Source organism: Apium graveolens, chromosome 11 (assembly GCF_009905375.1).
Source record: "Apium graveolens cultivar Ventura chromosome 11, ASM990537v1, whole genome shotgun sequence".
NCBI classification, from domain to species: domain Eukaryota; kingdom Viridiplantae; phylum Streptophyta; class Magnoliopsida; order Apiales; family Apiaceae; genus Apium; species Apium graveolens.
The window spans coordinates 64,095,025-64,111,406 of record NC_133657.1 but is presented as its reverse complement, the minus strand read 5'-3'; positions in this window follow the sequence as shown (position 1 = coordinate 64,111,406).

Below are 16,382 nucleotides of genomic sequence, written 5' to 3'. Positions count from 1 at the left end.
CTATACTACTTTGAAGCACAGGTTCTTGTGTTACAGGATCATGATTTGTAGTAGCTGCTACATCCCTTTGGGATGCAGGTTCTTGTGTGCTTGATCCAGGAAACAACCGTTATTTCTGTAGCCTCTTGACAGATCTTTCCACTTGCTCATGAGTGACCTCCTTCACTCTTTTCTTCCTTGCTGGAGAATCAGTAATTTTCAAAAGGGTATTAGTAATTTGACTAGTCCATTGATCAGTACCAGTAGTTGTACCATGTGTCTCCTCAACAATTTCTTTCTTGATCTACATCGGATTTTGAGCAATGTAGGTCTTGACCAATTTCTTCTTCTTGATCTCTGGTCTCGGGCTTGAATCAGTTTGAATAGCATCACCGCCCTCATCAGTTCTTAATATAACTGGAATCTAACTGGGATCAGGATTTAACTTCTTGAATTTAGAGGATAAGGTGGCATTGTCCTCATCCTCTAATTCTGACTCAACTAGCACTAGCTTTCTCTTAATAAATTTTGAAGGCTTAGAAGAATGAGAAGCTTGTACTGAACCCCGTTTCTGTTCTACTTCAACATTTGCAGCACTTGCTCTTTTCCCGAAGGCCTAGCAGACTGGACAACAATGTCATGTTGGTTCTCAATAGAAACATTAACCCTAGCATCAGCTTTTGTTGGTTTCTTCCTTCTTACAACAGGTGTCTTTTGGGAGGCACCTGAGTTGGATTGTGTTTGAGGAAGTGTTTAAATTATAGAGCTGGGGTTAGCTAGAGGGGGCTTCCAATTTTTATTTCATATAGCTTAGCACTCTGTTGGTTTGACAAACCATAAGAGTGGGGGTATTAGGGAAATAGACCCTAAAAATTAATTGACAAAATCTAGCATAGTATACTACATTCCTATCAGCTGTTAATCTATCCCCTCTAAACTGTAAAACAACTCTACCAAAATCATAATTTACACCATGAATTAGAGAGTACCCAATTTGTTGTGTCATGATTGGAAGATCATCAAAATGTGTGCTCTTGATCTTAAATGCCCTTGTAATGCAATCAAAGAAGAAATTCCATTCCTTTCTTAGCCCATTTCTTTTCAATTGGCAAAGATTCTTCATATCTTTATCATAGCCAATTTCTGTGAATAATCTTCTCATTTCAGCATATCCCACAAAGGTTGTATAAGAAGTGGGAGCCGAGAGATGAAGAGCATCAGGAACTGTCTGAGGGGTTACAACCATATGCTTGTTATAAAATTCAAAGATGATTCTTAGAGTTCCTACCTCACCTCCACCATCACACTAACCAGTTCTCCATAAAGCTAGAACATGATCTCCAGAAATAGGTGCTGGAGCTGTGAGAGCATACCCAACTTCACCCTCCCTTAAGAAATCTTGAAAGATATGAAAATCAGGAGTTATCCCATTATTGTCCAGGATAGCAGTATAGTTGTTCGTGACAAACTTGGCACCGCCATAGTTGAAAGTTGTAGAAGTAGAAAGTGAAGACATGATGTATCTGTAAGTATTTTTTCTTTAAAATTGATTAGGGTTTCAGAGTTTAAGCTCGAGAGTAAAAAGGGAGTTAGAGAGTAAGAAGATAATCAGAAACTGATAAGTGAAAATTAGAAATCAAAAATTGATTTTGTTTAACACTCTACTCCACTTCTCAAAAACGTTTCACCTTTGTGTGACACGTGGCATGATTTGATTAACTGCCAAGTAATCATGAAAGCATGTAATTATGACAGTTAATACGTGCACAGTTACCAAACATGATGTTTGGTATATAACTCAATCATTTTATCATATATTCACGCCATCAATTAACAACTGTAATCAATTCAAATATTCCCACTAATTCTACATCATGTTTCTCTAATTAAAATATTGACTTAAAGAATTTTGAATAAATTCAAATTATTATCAGAAAATAATGGTCAATCAGGATTTTACCAGAATCAGTATTTAACTAGATGTTGTCAGGATTTATCAGTCAACTCATCGTTGACCAATATCAGTACTTATTCACATAATCAGAGTTTATAATGCAACTACTGTCAGAGTTTAACAATCAAGATTTAAACTTAACTAAGCAATTTAATAACAAATAGCATGAATTCATGGCATCAGAGTTTGACACTACTATCAGATTTTTACAAATACTGATACATAAGATTATGATACCACACTCCAATTATCAACTACAGATCATAATTTTCATTAGAGTTTAAGAATTTTCCTGAGATCATTCCCAATTCATTCACCAATCTAGTAAAGGTAGCTTCACAGAGTGGTTTGGTGAAGATGTCTTCTAACTGCTGATCTGTAGACACAAAGTGCAATTCCACTGTACCTTCATTTACATATTCCCTTATGAAATGGTACCTTATGCTGATATGTTTAGTTATTGAATGTTGTACTGGATTTCATGTCATTGCAATAGAACTTTGATTATCACAATATATAGGAATTTTAGAATATTTAAACCCATAATCCAATAACTGATTCTTCATTTAAAGTATTTGAGCACAACAACTTCCTGCAGTAATGTACTCAGCTTCGGCAGTTGTTGTGGAAATTGACTTTTGTTTCTTTCTACATCAAGAAACCAATCTGCCTCCAAGAAATTGGCAGCTTCCAGAGGTGTTTTTCCTGTCTATTTTGCATCCTGCAAAATCAGTGTCAGAATATCCAATTAGCTTAAAGTATTAATCTCTAGGATACCATAATCTAAGATTCATGGTCCCTTTGAGATATCTAAGTATTTTTTCACAACTAATAGATGTGGTTCCTTTGGATTAGCTTGGAATCTTGCACACAGACAGGTAGCATACATGATATCAGGTCTACTAGAAGTCAAGTATAGGAGTGAGTCGTTCATACCTCTATAGTTAGTTATATCTACTGAACAGCCTATATTTGAATCTAAGTTGGTTGTAGTGGCCATAGAAGTTATTACAACTGAACTATCTTGCATTTCAAATCTTTTGAGCAGATTTTTGTTATATTTTGGTTGATTTATGAAGATTCCTTCATATGTCTGCTTTACTTGTAAACCCAGAAAATAACTCAATTCTCCCATCATACTCATCTAATATCTCGACTGCGTTAGCTTTTCCAATCTCTCACAAAGTTTATCATTAGCAGATCCAAAAATAATATCATCAACATATATCTGTACTAACAACAATTCCTTGCCATGGTACTTATTATATAAAGTTTTATCAATTTTACCTCTTTTGAAACCACTTTCCAACAGAAATTGAGCAAGTATTTCATGTCAGGCTCTTGGAGCTTGCTTTAGTCCACAGAGTGCTTTATCGGGTAAATAGACATGATCTGGATGTTTTGGATCAATGAACCCTGGAGCCTGTTCAACATAAACTTCCTCTAAAAGTTTACTATTTAGAAATGCACTCTTCATATCCATTTGGAACACCTAAAATTTCATGTGAGCAGCATAGGCCAGAAAAATTCTAATTGCCTCAAGTCTTGCAACTGGAGCAAAAGTCTCATCATAATCAATTGCTTCTTGATGTGAATAGCCTTTTGCAACCAGCCTTGCTTTATTTCTTATCACAATGCCCTCGCTGTCAGTTTTGTTTCTGAACACCCATTTTGTACCAACTATTGATCTGTTCTTAGGTCTTGTTACAAGAATCCAGACCTTGTTCCTTTTAAATTCATTTAACTCCTCTTACATTATTGTGATCCAATTAGCATCTTGAAGAGCTTCTTCAACCTTCTTGGGTTATGTTTGAGATAAAAAATAATGATAGAGAAATTCATTCTCAGTGGCTCTTCTAGTTTTCACACCACTATCAGGATTTCCAATGATGAAGTCAGGTGTATGTGACTTAGTCCATTTTCTTGTAAAAGGAAGTTGACTTCTAGAAGTTGAACCTCCCCTTCATCCATGAACTCTCTTGTTTCATTTTGCCTTGTACCACTGTTATTTCCTAATGTTCCCCCTGAATCAGTATTTCCAGTACTATCAGTATTGCTTCATCGGTATTTCATGAATCATACTATGATGAAGTATCTGCTGATGTTTCTCAATTAGAATCACTTGACCCTTGATGAGAGTCATGTTGCTCCCCCTCAACATGTGCTTCAGTTCTTGCATGGTTGCCACTGTTATGTGGCTCATCAGAGTTTAGAGTGATGTCAGGATTTGCTGTATTAGGATTTGTCAGATTATCAGAATCTGTTGAACTATCAGGATTTAACTATTCGACATATGGTACTTCATTTTCAGATCTCAAATCTTCATGGTCATCTACATCATCTAGACCTGTGATCTTCTTATCATCAAAATACGTATGAATAGATTTTATGACCACCCTTGTTCTCAGATTATAAAATCTGAAAGCTTTTATTAACAATGGTTATCCAACAAAAATGCTATCATCAATTTTTAGATCAAATTTTGTAAGCTGTTCAGGATGAGTTTTGAGAACAAAACATTTGCAACAAAAAATGTAAAAGTACTTCAAATTTGGCTTCTTTCCTTTGACCATCTCAAATGGTGTTTTTCATGTTTGTTTATCAATGTTGCATTTTGAGTGAAGCAAGCAGTTTGCACAGCCTCGGCCCAGAAGTAGGTAGGCAATATTGCTTCCTCAAGCATGGTTCTTGCAGCTTCTATGAGAGTTCTATTCTTTATTTCAACAAATCCATTTTGTTGTGGAGTTCCAAGATCACAAAATTCGTTCTTGATTCATTTATACTTGCAGAACTCCTTCATAGTGTATCTTGTATATTTATCAAGTATTACAAGTGCATACCTCTTCTTTGCAATAAACATTACATTAACTGGACCAGAGAGATCAATGTGCAACAAGTGATATGGTTCAAGAATGAATGATTCAATTTTATTTTTGAAAGATGTTTTCCTTTGTTTGGCTTTCTAGCATGAATCACATAAGCCATCAGGAGTAAATACTGCATTGGGAAATCCTCTCACAAGATCTTTCTTCACAAGTTCATTGATCTTGTTGAAATTGAGATGAGAAAGTCTTTTATGCCAGTTCCAGCTGTCTTCCATAGATGCTCTACTCAATAGACATACTTCAGAATTATCATTATTTGTGAAGACCCTGACTTCATATAAGTTACCATGCCTAATGCCATTCATTGCAACTTTGCCATCTGATTTACTGATAATTTCACAATGTTCCTCACAAAAATTCACATATCAACCTCTGTCACGGATCTGACTCACACTGATCAAATTATGCTTGAGTCCTGCAACCAGAGCTGCATCTTCAATGATGACATTTCCAAGTTTAATCTTGTCATATCCCAAAGTCTTTCCTAAGTTTCCATCTCCATAAGAAACAGTTGGGCCAACCTCTTCCTTAAACTCTGATAGCAGGGATTTATTTCCAGTCATATGTCCTGAGCATCCACTATCCAGTACTAGAGAATCTTTCTGTTACCATGCAGTCAGATTTACCAATCAATTAGTGTTTTTAAGGACCCAGACTTGCTTGGATCTTTTGGCCTTTTTAAGTTTGTTAACATTTGTAGCAGAAGACTTTGAATCAGAGTTTATGCTAACATTCTTAATATCATAGTTTACACATGCAGAATCTACTTTTGAATTATTTAAAGAGGGTTTCAGTTGATAATAATCATAATACAAACTGTGATACTCTTTACATGTGTAAATTGAATGCCAAACACTACCACAATGAAAACATGGTTGTTGTGGTTTATATCTAACTATTCTAGTCCTAGACTCTGACTTAGGAGGAACAATATTTATCCCTCTATTCTTCCTGCAAGCAATAACAAGATTATTAGCACAACCACAGTTAAAATAGACTTTTCTAGGTGTATTAGAGATGGGTTTATATTTGTTCTCCTTATTAACACCTTCCTTTACATTCATATTCTTTCTAGGCTCTTTTTCCTTGTTTTTTATTTTAACATCCTTCATCTTTTGCTTAAGCTGCTTCTGAGTCATTAAACCAACATTTACTGATGTTGTATGAACATGTTCACACATATCAATTTTTAACTTTGACTTAGATACTGATATTGACCATTTCTCATTGACTAACTTAACAGCATCAGCACTTGAGTTAAACTTAAGAGGCCTTAACTGAGACTGGTTCAGTTTTACCTTGACATTAGTATTTATTGGTTTAGCTTTCTCAGTTTTATTTTCATCTTTCTTATTAGAATTAGTCTTTTCAGTATATCCTAATCTTGATCCCCAACAGTTATTTTCTATTAAACCTTGAGTTGTTTTTCCTGAACTAGTCCAAAGCTTAATTAGTGCTCATTTTTAGCTAGTTCTTTTTCTAGGTAAGCATGCTTTTCTAACAGTTTTTCTTTAACATAAACAATATTATCTCTTTCCTTTTAAATTTCTAGCATTAAAATCAACTCAAATTCTAGGTGATCATTTCTTTTCTTAAGATCAAGGTTTTCATTCTTAATCCTAGAATTTTCAAGTATTTGATCCCTATAACTAACATGTAGAGATTTAAGAAACAATCTTAATTCACAAAAATCGTCAGTATCAAAAGCAAGTGTAGTCTGAGGTACCTTTATTTCAGAATTGATAGCCTCGGTATCAGCATTTGCCATAAGAGCATAGTTGACTTCATCATCTGATTCTGATGTATCATCCCAGTTCTTTTTCTTGGTGATCAAGGCTTGTTTCCTCTCATCCTTAGGCTGTCTGCAGTCAACTGCAAAGTATCATACTCCATCATAATTGTAGCACTTCTCATTTCACTTGTCAAACTTTCCAGATTTTGACTCTGTTGTTCAAGACATGTCTGTACTTTAACAAGACTAAGTCAAATTGACAACCCTAAGTAAGTTGTATTGTAATCTTAGTTTGCATTTTGTACTTGTAACATTTAAATCTGTAAAAATGCCAAAGGAGCATACTGGAGCCTTTTTCTTTAAACAGTATCAAGCCTAAGAATTCTATCTGGAAGAATATCAAGAAGATCATGCCTCAGAAGAATTATGAAGAAGCTTGGAGTTGAATAAATCTATTTTGGGAAAATTATTCTAAGTCAAGATCTCTACAAGTCACAGACTTAGTGTTATAGAGAAGTCATTCGAGAACTCCAGAATGACTTATAGAGAACTCAGGAAAGCTACTAGAGAATTCAGAGATATCGATAAGACAAATTGAAGACATGAAGATTAGAGGTATCGACAAGTCTGTTCTTCACTAGAGAACTCAGAGTTATTGACAAGTCAAAATTCGTTAGAGAACTCTGAGTTATCGATAAGTCAAATTTCACTAGAGAACTCAGAGATATCGACAAGCCAAAATTCACTAGAGAACTCTAAGGTATCGACAAGTCAAATTTGACTAGAGAACTCACAGATATCGATAAGTCAAAGTGAAGATATGAAGATTAGAGATCTCGATAAGCCAAATTCTCTTATAGAGAAATCAGAGACCTCTACAAGTCAAATCAACTATGGAGTATTAGAGATCTCGATAAGCCAATATACTTATCGAGATGTCAAGATCTCTATATGTCTAACTGGAGATCTCGAGGTAAAATCTCAAAGTACAAATTATAGATCAGTTCAATATCCAAGATTAACAATCAACAAACAATCCAACCAGTTGGATTGACAAGTTTACAAAACGCAGTTTGAAGAGTGTGCAAGTTCAAGGGTGAAGATTAACTGATAAAGGAAGATCAAAGTTAACACGGTATGCAAAGAAATGCTAAGTCCAAAATGGAAAATATACTTTTCGTAAAATGGAAATGATTAGTGGCAGTTTACTAAAGTGAATAGCATCTCTTATTATACACTGTGTAAACCAGCAGTTAACTAGAATATAAAGTTAACATTGTTCCTTTGTTAGTTAGTAACAATTAGATCAGGAACTCTTGTATTTTCTCTCAAGAAGAAGCTAAGCTCTTTATCAACAAAGAGCCTAGAAATTTTGTAGCAAAACATTCTTAATTATAATATAAAATTAAGTGAGTTTTGAAATATCCGTGTTATTCATAGCTGCATGCTTAACTTCTGTTATAACACATTTTACAACAAGATTTGATTTACTTTGTTCATAACCAAACAGTTCAAGAAAAGCATAAAAACACTAAAACACATTCACCCCCTATGTATAATTCATTACTAACAAGTGGTATCAGAGCAAAATTTGAAAGTAAACAGATTCAAGATCTTGGAAGAATAAATACACAGAAGATCAGTAGCGTCAAAATTCCTACCTTTGACAAAGCTAACTACACTCTTTGGGAAAAAAAATGTTGTTGTTTATCAGGATGGCCAATCCACTCTATATTCAGATTCTCAAAAATGGGCCCTTCACTCCTATGGTAAGAGTTGAGGAATCTACAGATGGTGATATGGTTATTCCAGCTCATTATGCTCCAAAAGACCCTTCTGAATACTCTGATCCTGAGAAAGAAAAAGTCTCCTTGGATAGTGGCTTACAGTTTATATTGATAGAGTCACTTGACAATATAATATACAACAACATTGTCAACTATGACACTGCTAAGCAAATCTGGGAAAGATTGAAATACTCTGTACGGGAACTGAGGAAGTTAGATCTAATCAGAGAAGGATACTGATTTCATAATATGAGGATTTCATGGCCAAGCCAAAAGAAAGTATCACTGATGTGTTTGAAAGGTTCAATAAGCTGATAAATGACTTGCAGCTCCATGACAAATACTATGAAGCTGAAGAAGTGTATCTGAAATTTTTGCTTACACTTCCTGACCATTTGGAACAGAAATTTTCTGCAATCAGAGAAGGGAGAGATCTAAGCAGGATGACACTAGAAGTTCTTTATGGAAACTTAAAAACATATGAATTAGAAATGATTCAAAGAAAATTATTAAGAGTTGGTCAAGGGCATGTTGTAGATGGTTCAAGTGCTCTAATTGTCAATGAAAGTCAGACCTCTAATGATGAGCCAAGATCCCAAACTCCAGTTGTCTCAACAAGTGAGCAAAAAATAAATGATTCACAAGAACATGTCATTCTGGAATCGGAAGAAGATGAGTTCTACACCTTGGATGAAATTGATGAGCTTGATCAGTCAATGGCCTATCTGGAAAGAAAGTTCTCTAACATTAAAGTAAAGAAACCAAGATTCTTCAAGGGTAAAGGAAAATCATTCAACAAAGACAGCAGCTATAAAGGAAAAGGGAAGTACACATCTGATAGCAAAAATGGTTACAAAACTGGATCTGTTGAAAGATCAAAGATAAGGTGCTTCAATTGTGATGAACTAGGCCATTTTGCTACAGAATGTAGGAAACCCAAGAAATAAAAGAAAGATAAAGCTTATCTTGAACTAGAAGCAAAGTATGAATCTCTTTCAAGAAACAGCAAAGCAAAGCTTATATTGAAGAAGGAAATAGTTGGGATGATTTTGATAACGATGAAGATGAGGAAGTTGGAAATTATGCAATAATGGCCTTATAGCAAGGAGAGTCATCCTCATCAAAATCACAGGTACCAACTCTCACCACCATTGATTTAAATGTGAGTCAATATAAGGAAACTGTAGAAAAGATGAGCACGGAAATGTTTCACATTCATACAAGTATGGTTGCTACTAATGAAGAAGTTAGCAGGCTGAAAAAGATAAATGAGAAGCTTTAAAGTGAGAAACAAGAAGCTGAATTGTTGTTGGTGGAGCTTGAAACTGTAAGACAAGAAAATGCATATCTAAAGTGAAAGGAATATGTCCTAAGTCCAATCATGTATTAGGATTTAGGAATAACTTTTACGTAATCTGTTTTGATTACATTTATATTAATAAAAGACTTGTTTTGTTTTTATTACGGGCTCTATCTATTTAAGTGTTTAAATAAGATATACCATAGTTTAGAGTAAAGCTTTTTATGGATTATGATGAGATCATAATAGTGAGACCTAAAAAGATGATAACTCTAAACTTAAATAGTTCCTGGTCATAGGATTACTAACTGGTAATTAATAATCCGCAAAGATCGGTACATACTATGCTTGCTTCATTATGAAGGATGTCTGTTCTCATAGACATTTGTGTGGTGACACTATAGCTAGTATGTAGGTGCTTATTATAGAATAAGTTCACTGAACATGACTCGCACAGCTGAACAACTGATGGAGTTCACTCACGTGTCAGCAGTTGTTCACATAGTGATAGTTGTACAAGTATCCTTAGACTTGAGGTCATCATAGTCATCTTGTGTACACTGAACTATGCTTTGGTTTAGTTCTTAGTCTCCAGGGACAATTATTAGGACTCTTCTGGGTATAGGAATTTGTACACGAAGATAGTGTATGATCAATAAAGGATCTACCCCTTCCAGTGAAGGAAGCGAATGTTCAAGACTGATCCACTTATGCTAGTTCAGGAATCTCTGGCCAGAGTGAATGAAATTAGAAAGGAGTTTCTAATTTGCATAGAACTATGCATAGTAAATGGTAAGCAAGTGATTGAATTAGATAGGCTTGACACGAGATCCATGCCTTGTATTTAATCGGGACATTGTAGGGTAGAAGGAGTTTATTGTACGGTAACTATTCACTGACAGGTTCTTGGTATTCTAAGCAGTGAATTCATATTATCCGGATAGTCGCGATATGTTGAGAAGCATCACTACGATGTAGAATAAATGTGATTAATTAATTAATCATATTTAATAAATTAGAGAATTTATATAAATAATGATAAAATAGTTTTATTATTATTTATTTCTACTACCGGCTTAATAATGAACCTACAGGGTCACACCATAAAAAGAGAATGATTTAATGGTGGAGGAATTAATTAATAATGGCTAATAATTATTTATTTGTGAAATAAATAATTAATTGGAAAATTTAATAATTGATTAAACGAGATTTAATTGATTATAAATTAATTAAGAAAAGTTCTTAATATTATTAATTAAAGAATTTAATTTTTGGAAATTAAATCAATAGAGAAAATTATTTCTAAAGTGTTTAGAAAAAGGATTAATAATTAAAAGGTGTTTTAATTATTAATAAGAATAATAAATGGGATAATAATAATAATAATATTTATGGGAAAATTTCAGCTGAAAATTTTGCCTATAAATACACTATTATAGACCCTATTTTATTCTAACCCAAGAAACCCAAAAGTTTTAGAAAACCAAATTCTCTCCACCTCCTCCTCCTAAAAGTCGTTTTCTTGGTGGATACCGGTGGAGTGTTTCACACTTGAGGAGCAACTGCTAAGGATCTCTGATCGTTGTCTCCGAATTATTTTTAAAGGTTAGATTCGATCCCTCGAATTTTTATTCACGATTTATATGCTTTTATTTGGATTTTGTGTGTGTAAAAGTGTTTTTCCACGCCCCGCTGTGTTTAAAAATCCATCAATGGCATCAGAGCATAGGTTGTATGCATATAGATCTGTGGTAAAAATTTCAGAATTTTATGTGCTTGTATGAATTAATTATGATTTTTACAAGTTATATCATGGATTAATTTTGTCTGATGAGAAATCGTTTCTCATAATAATTTTGAATGTTGATCTGGGTTCTACAAGTGTTGTAGATTGTCTGGGTATTTTTTTCATAATTTTAGGATGTATAGATTTTTTATTATGAATTTTTGAAGTTCTTACAATTAAATTCATAATAAAATATAGATATATATATATAATATGTTGTATATATACATTATCTATGTTCTTGCTGCTGCTTTAAAAGAGAGTGTCTGCTGTGCACGGAAGCAGAGGAGACAGCACGGCTGACAGGTACAGGCACGCTGATCGAGAAAGTCAGGCGGCGAAAAAAAAATAGGGGTGTAACGCATTCCGGGAATGCGTTACACACCTGTGGCGCATTCACGGAATGCGTTACACCCTTTAATGGCTTAAAAGGGGTGTAACGCATCACCGGAATGCGTTACAGGGCTTGTAACGTGTTCCTGAAATGCGTTACAGCCCTCTGTTGATTTTAAAATTGATTTTCTGGGAGTTTCGTAACTCCGTTTTGGGCGTGCAATATACCGTTGGATTCGTTTTTTCGAGACGGATCTAATGGTGTGATCAATTTTAGTTTATATAAAAGTTTTGAACTGTTTATATTTCCATGAAGTATTTTAAAGTTGTTTTTAACTGTTTTAATTATTTTTAAATGCTTCATGTGATACATAGAGATGTATAATGCTTAGACTAATGTGCTAGATGATTTAACATGCCTACCTTGATGTTTATTCATGTTGATATATGTGATATATGCTTAGTTTATCATGCGATGATAGATTTAGGTGAACTTAAATGAACATAAGGCGTTCGTTAGACAACCTAGTACAGTGAAATTGTTTCATAACCTTAATAATAATATTATGAATACAATCATGAGATTCTTGTGTTTATGAAACACGTAATTGAATATGAATTTTCGATATGAGAGAAAGGATGATTCTGTCAACAACAGATTTCTATCTATAAGAAAGGGTTATTAAGTGACGCCTCTTGACAATGCTCCACCCGATCTGGGAATCATCTGATTATTGATTATTGATTTGAAATATTTAATTTAAAAGGGAGAATTTCTTTATAATATGATTATGATTGTAACGTAATATAATCCCTCTAAAATTAAATAATATCAAGTAGTAATTGGCCAATGACACAACGGGCTTGTGTCGGTCATAGCCTTCCAACATGGTAGAAAGTAGTTCTTATTTTTGAATCATTATCGTTTCGTGCCACAGCCGAGAGCTTTGATTTCGAAATAAGAAATACTTGTCTATTACATAGAGATGTGTACATTGAATAAGAATCTAAAGGTCGTTATGTGCCACAGCCGTGGGCCTTTGGGGACTGATTCAATTGTACGGAATGTTGGGTTAGACTTGACTTCGAATATTGAGTTTGTCGTGCCACAGCCGTGACTCAATTATTCAAGAGGCTAAAGTTTGATTAGGGAATAACATGAGATGTAATTGACAAGAGTTGTCTGCCTATTGAACATTACATGGCGGTTCGTGCTACAGCCGGGGTCGTGTAATGGAATGTAGGATCCCTATTCCCACTAGCATTATGAATGCTTAATTTTTCACGTAGGGGGTTGAATAAATTAGGAAAACTAGTGGGAGCCACTTATGAATAAAGACCCGATTCATATAGTGTTTTAAAATGAAATCGAATATTTGCTGAGTGTTGTTATGTGTTTATGATTTACAGATTTACTATATTATGTCTTCTGCACTATCACTCAGGAGCATACTAGATGCTCACAAGTTGACTGATCCTAATTTTGCTGTATGCTTTCACTGTAACAAGTTAGGGCACTGGAAGAGTAACTGCAAGGTTTACCTTGCAGAATTGAAGAAGAGGAAGGGTAGTAAGACTACCGTTTCTGATTCAGGCATGTTCATGATCGAAGTTAATATGTCACTAGGTCAAATTTCTACTTGGGTATCAGATACCGCCTGTGGTTCTCATATTTGCAATTCGTTGCGAGGACTAAAGGGAAGTAGGAATCTTGAAAAAGATGAGGTGATTCTACGTATGGGCAATGGAGCAAGGGTTGCGGCCATAGCTGTAGGATCATTTAGTTTACATATGCCTACGGGCAAGACTATTATTTTGAATAATTGTTATTACGTTCCCTCTATTGTGAGGAATATTGTTTCTATCCCTATGTTGGGTTTGGATGGTTTTTCATTTATTATTAAGAATAATGAATGTTCTATCCTTAGAGATAATGTTCTTTATGGACGTGGAATTTTAAATAATGGTATGTATGTATGTGACGTAGAGCATGATTTACTTCAGATTGAACAAACTAATAAAAGAAAATGAGATGATGAAAATCTGACCTATTTATGGCACTATAGGCTAGGTCATATAAGTGAAAATAGACTTCGGACATTGCATAAGGAAGGGTTACTAGACCCCTTTGATTTTGAATTATATCCTACATGCGAGTCTTGTCTATTGGGTAAAATGACCAAATCTCCATTTAGTGGACATGGAGAGAGGGCTACAGATTTGCTAGGATTGGTACACACAGATGTATGTGGACCAATGTCTACGCAAGCCATGGGAGGATTTTCGTACTTCATTACTTTCATAGATGATAGATCTAGATTCGGATATGTGTATTTGATGAAACACAAGTCTGAAGCCTTTGAAAAGTTCAAGGAATATAAACATGAAGTGGAGAAACAAACCAAACACAGTATTATAACTCTTTGATCAGATCGAGGTGGTGAATACTTGAATGGAGAGTTTCTAGATTATCTCAAAAAAAATGGTATAGTCTCCCAGTGGACTCCTCCATATACTCCACAGTTGAATGGGGTATCTGAAAGGAGAAATCGAACTCTGTTAGACATAGTTCGTTTTGATGATGAGCTATGCAAATCTTCCAGTATTCCTATGGGGTTACGCATTAGAAACCTCAGCATATTTACTGAATAAGGTACCTTCCAAATCTGTTCCTCAAACTCCGTATGAGATATGGAAAGAAAGGAAACCGAGTCTTAAACACGTTAAGATTTGGAGATGTCCAGCTTATGTCAAGAAAGTTGACCCAGATAAGCTGGAATCTCGATCCGTAAAATGTAGTTTTGTGGGATATCCCAAAGAGACTTTAGGGTATTACTTTTATACCGATCATCGGGTGTTTGTCTCCAGACATGCTACCTTCTTGGAAAAGCAGTTTATCCTTGAAGGAAATAGTGGGAGCAAAATTGAACTTGATGAAGTTCGTGAAGCACAAACTACTACGGTTCAAGTGGAAACACCTGTTCAGACTGAACAACCTTCTGTGGAACAGCCCATTCGTAGGTCAGAGAGAGTGTCTCGCCAACCTGAGAGGTATTATGGCCTTGTCATTGAGAATGATAATGAGTTGTCAATCATTGATAAAGACGACCCTAAGACCTATAATGAGGCTATGAGTAGTGTTGACTTAGAGAAATGGCATAGTGCCATGAAATCCGAAATGGAATCTATGTATACCAACCAAGTATGGACTCTGGTTGAAGCGCCTGAAGGTGTTAAGCCTATTGGGTGCAAGTGGGTATATAAGAGAAAGATTGGAGCAGATGGCCAGGTGGAGACCTATAAGGCTAGGCTAGTTGAAAAAGGATTTAATCAAAGACAAGGGATTGACTTTGATGAAACCTATTCGCCTGTAGCCCTGTTAAAATCAATTCAGATTTTGCTTGCGATTGCTGCTTACTACGACTATGAGATCTGGCAAATGGACGTGAAAACGGCATTCCTCAATGGGGAACTTGAGGAGGAAATGTATATGACACAGCCGGAAGGTTTTCTTTCTAAGGGAAATGAACACCTAGTGTGTAAGCTGCTACGAACCATATATGGTTTAAGGCAAGCTTCTCGTAGATGGAACACCCGTTTTGATGAGACAATCAAAGAGTTTGATTTTATCAAAAACATGGATGAACCATGTGTCTACAAGAAGGTTAGTGGGAGCGCGATAACATTTCTTGTATTGTATGTGGATGACATACTTCTTATAGGAAATGATATACTGATGCTGCAATCAGTCAAAGTATGGCTATCAAAGAACTTCACCATGAAGGACTTGGGAGAAGTATCCTACATTCTCGGTATGAAGATCTATAGAGATAGATCTAGAAGAATGATAGGTCTTACCCAGGGTACATACATCCAGAAAGTGCTTAAAAGATTTAGCATGGAAAACTCCAAAAGAGGTCTCATACCGATGAGTCATAGAGTGTCCCTTTCCGAAAAAATATCTCCTAAGACACCTGAGGAAAGAGAGCGTATGAGTAAGATTCCTTATGCTTCAGCAATAGGATATATCATGTACGCGATGTTGTGTACAAGGCCTGATGTTGCTTATTCAATTAGTGTGACGAGCAGATATCAGTCCAATCCAGGTGAAGACCACTGGAAAGCAGTGAAAAACATCCTTAAGTACTTGCGAAGGACTCGTGACATTTTTCTTGTTTTTGGCGGTGAATCTGAGTTGAAAATAGAGGGTTATACTGACTCTAGTTTTCAATCAGAGAGTGATAGCAAATCCATGTCAGGGTACGTGTTTACTCTAAACGGTGGTGCGATAAGTTGGAAAAGTTCCAGACAGTCGACAACGGCTGACTCCACAGCGGAAGCAGAATATATAGCTGCAAGTGAAGCTGCAAAAGAAGCTGTTTGGATGAGGAAATTTGTTTCTGAGTTGGGAGTTGTTCCTAGCGTCGAAGAGCCTATTGTGTTGTATTGTGATAACAACGCAGCAATAGCACAAGCCAAGGAACCTAGGTCTCATAAAAATTCCAAACATGTCCTGCGGCGCTTTCATCTGATCAGGGAGATTGTTGAAAGAGGAGATGTCAACGTCGAGAGAGTTGACACACATAACAACATAGCAGACCCACTCACAAAGCCACTTTCTCA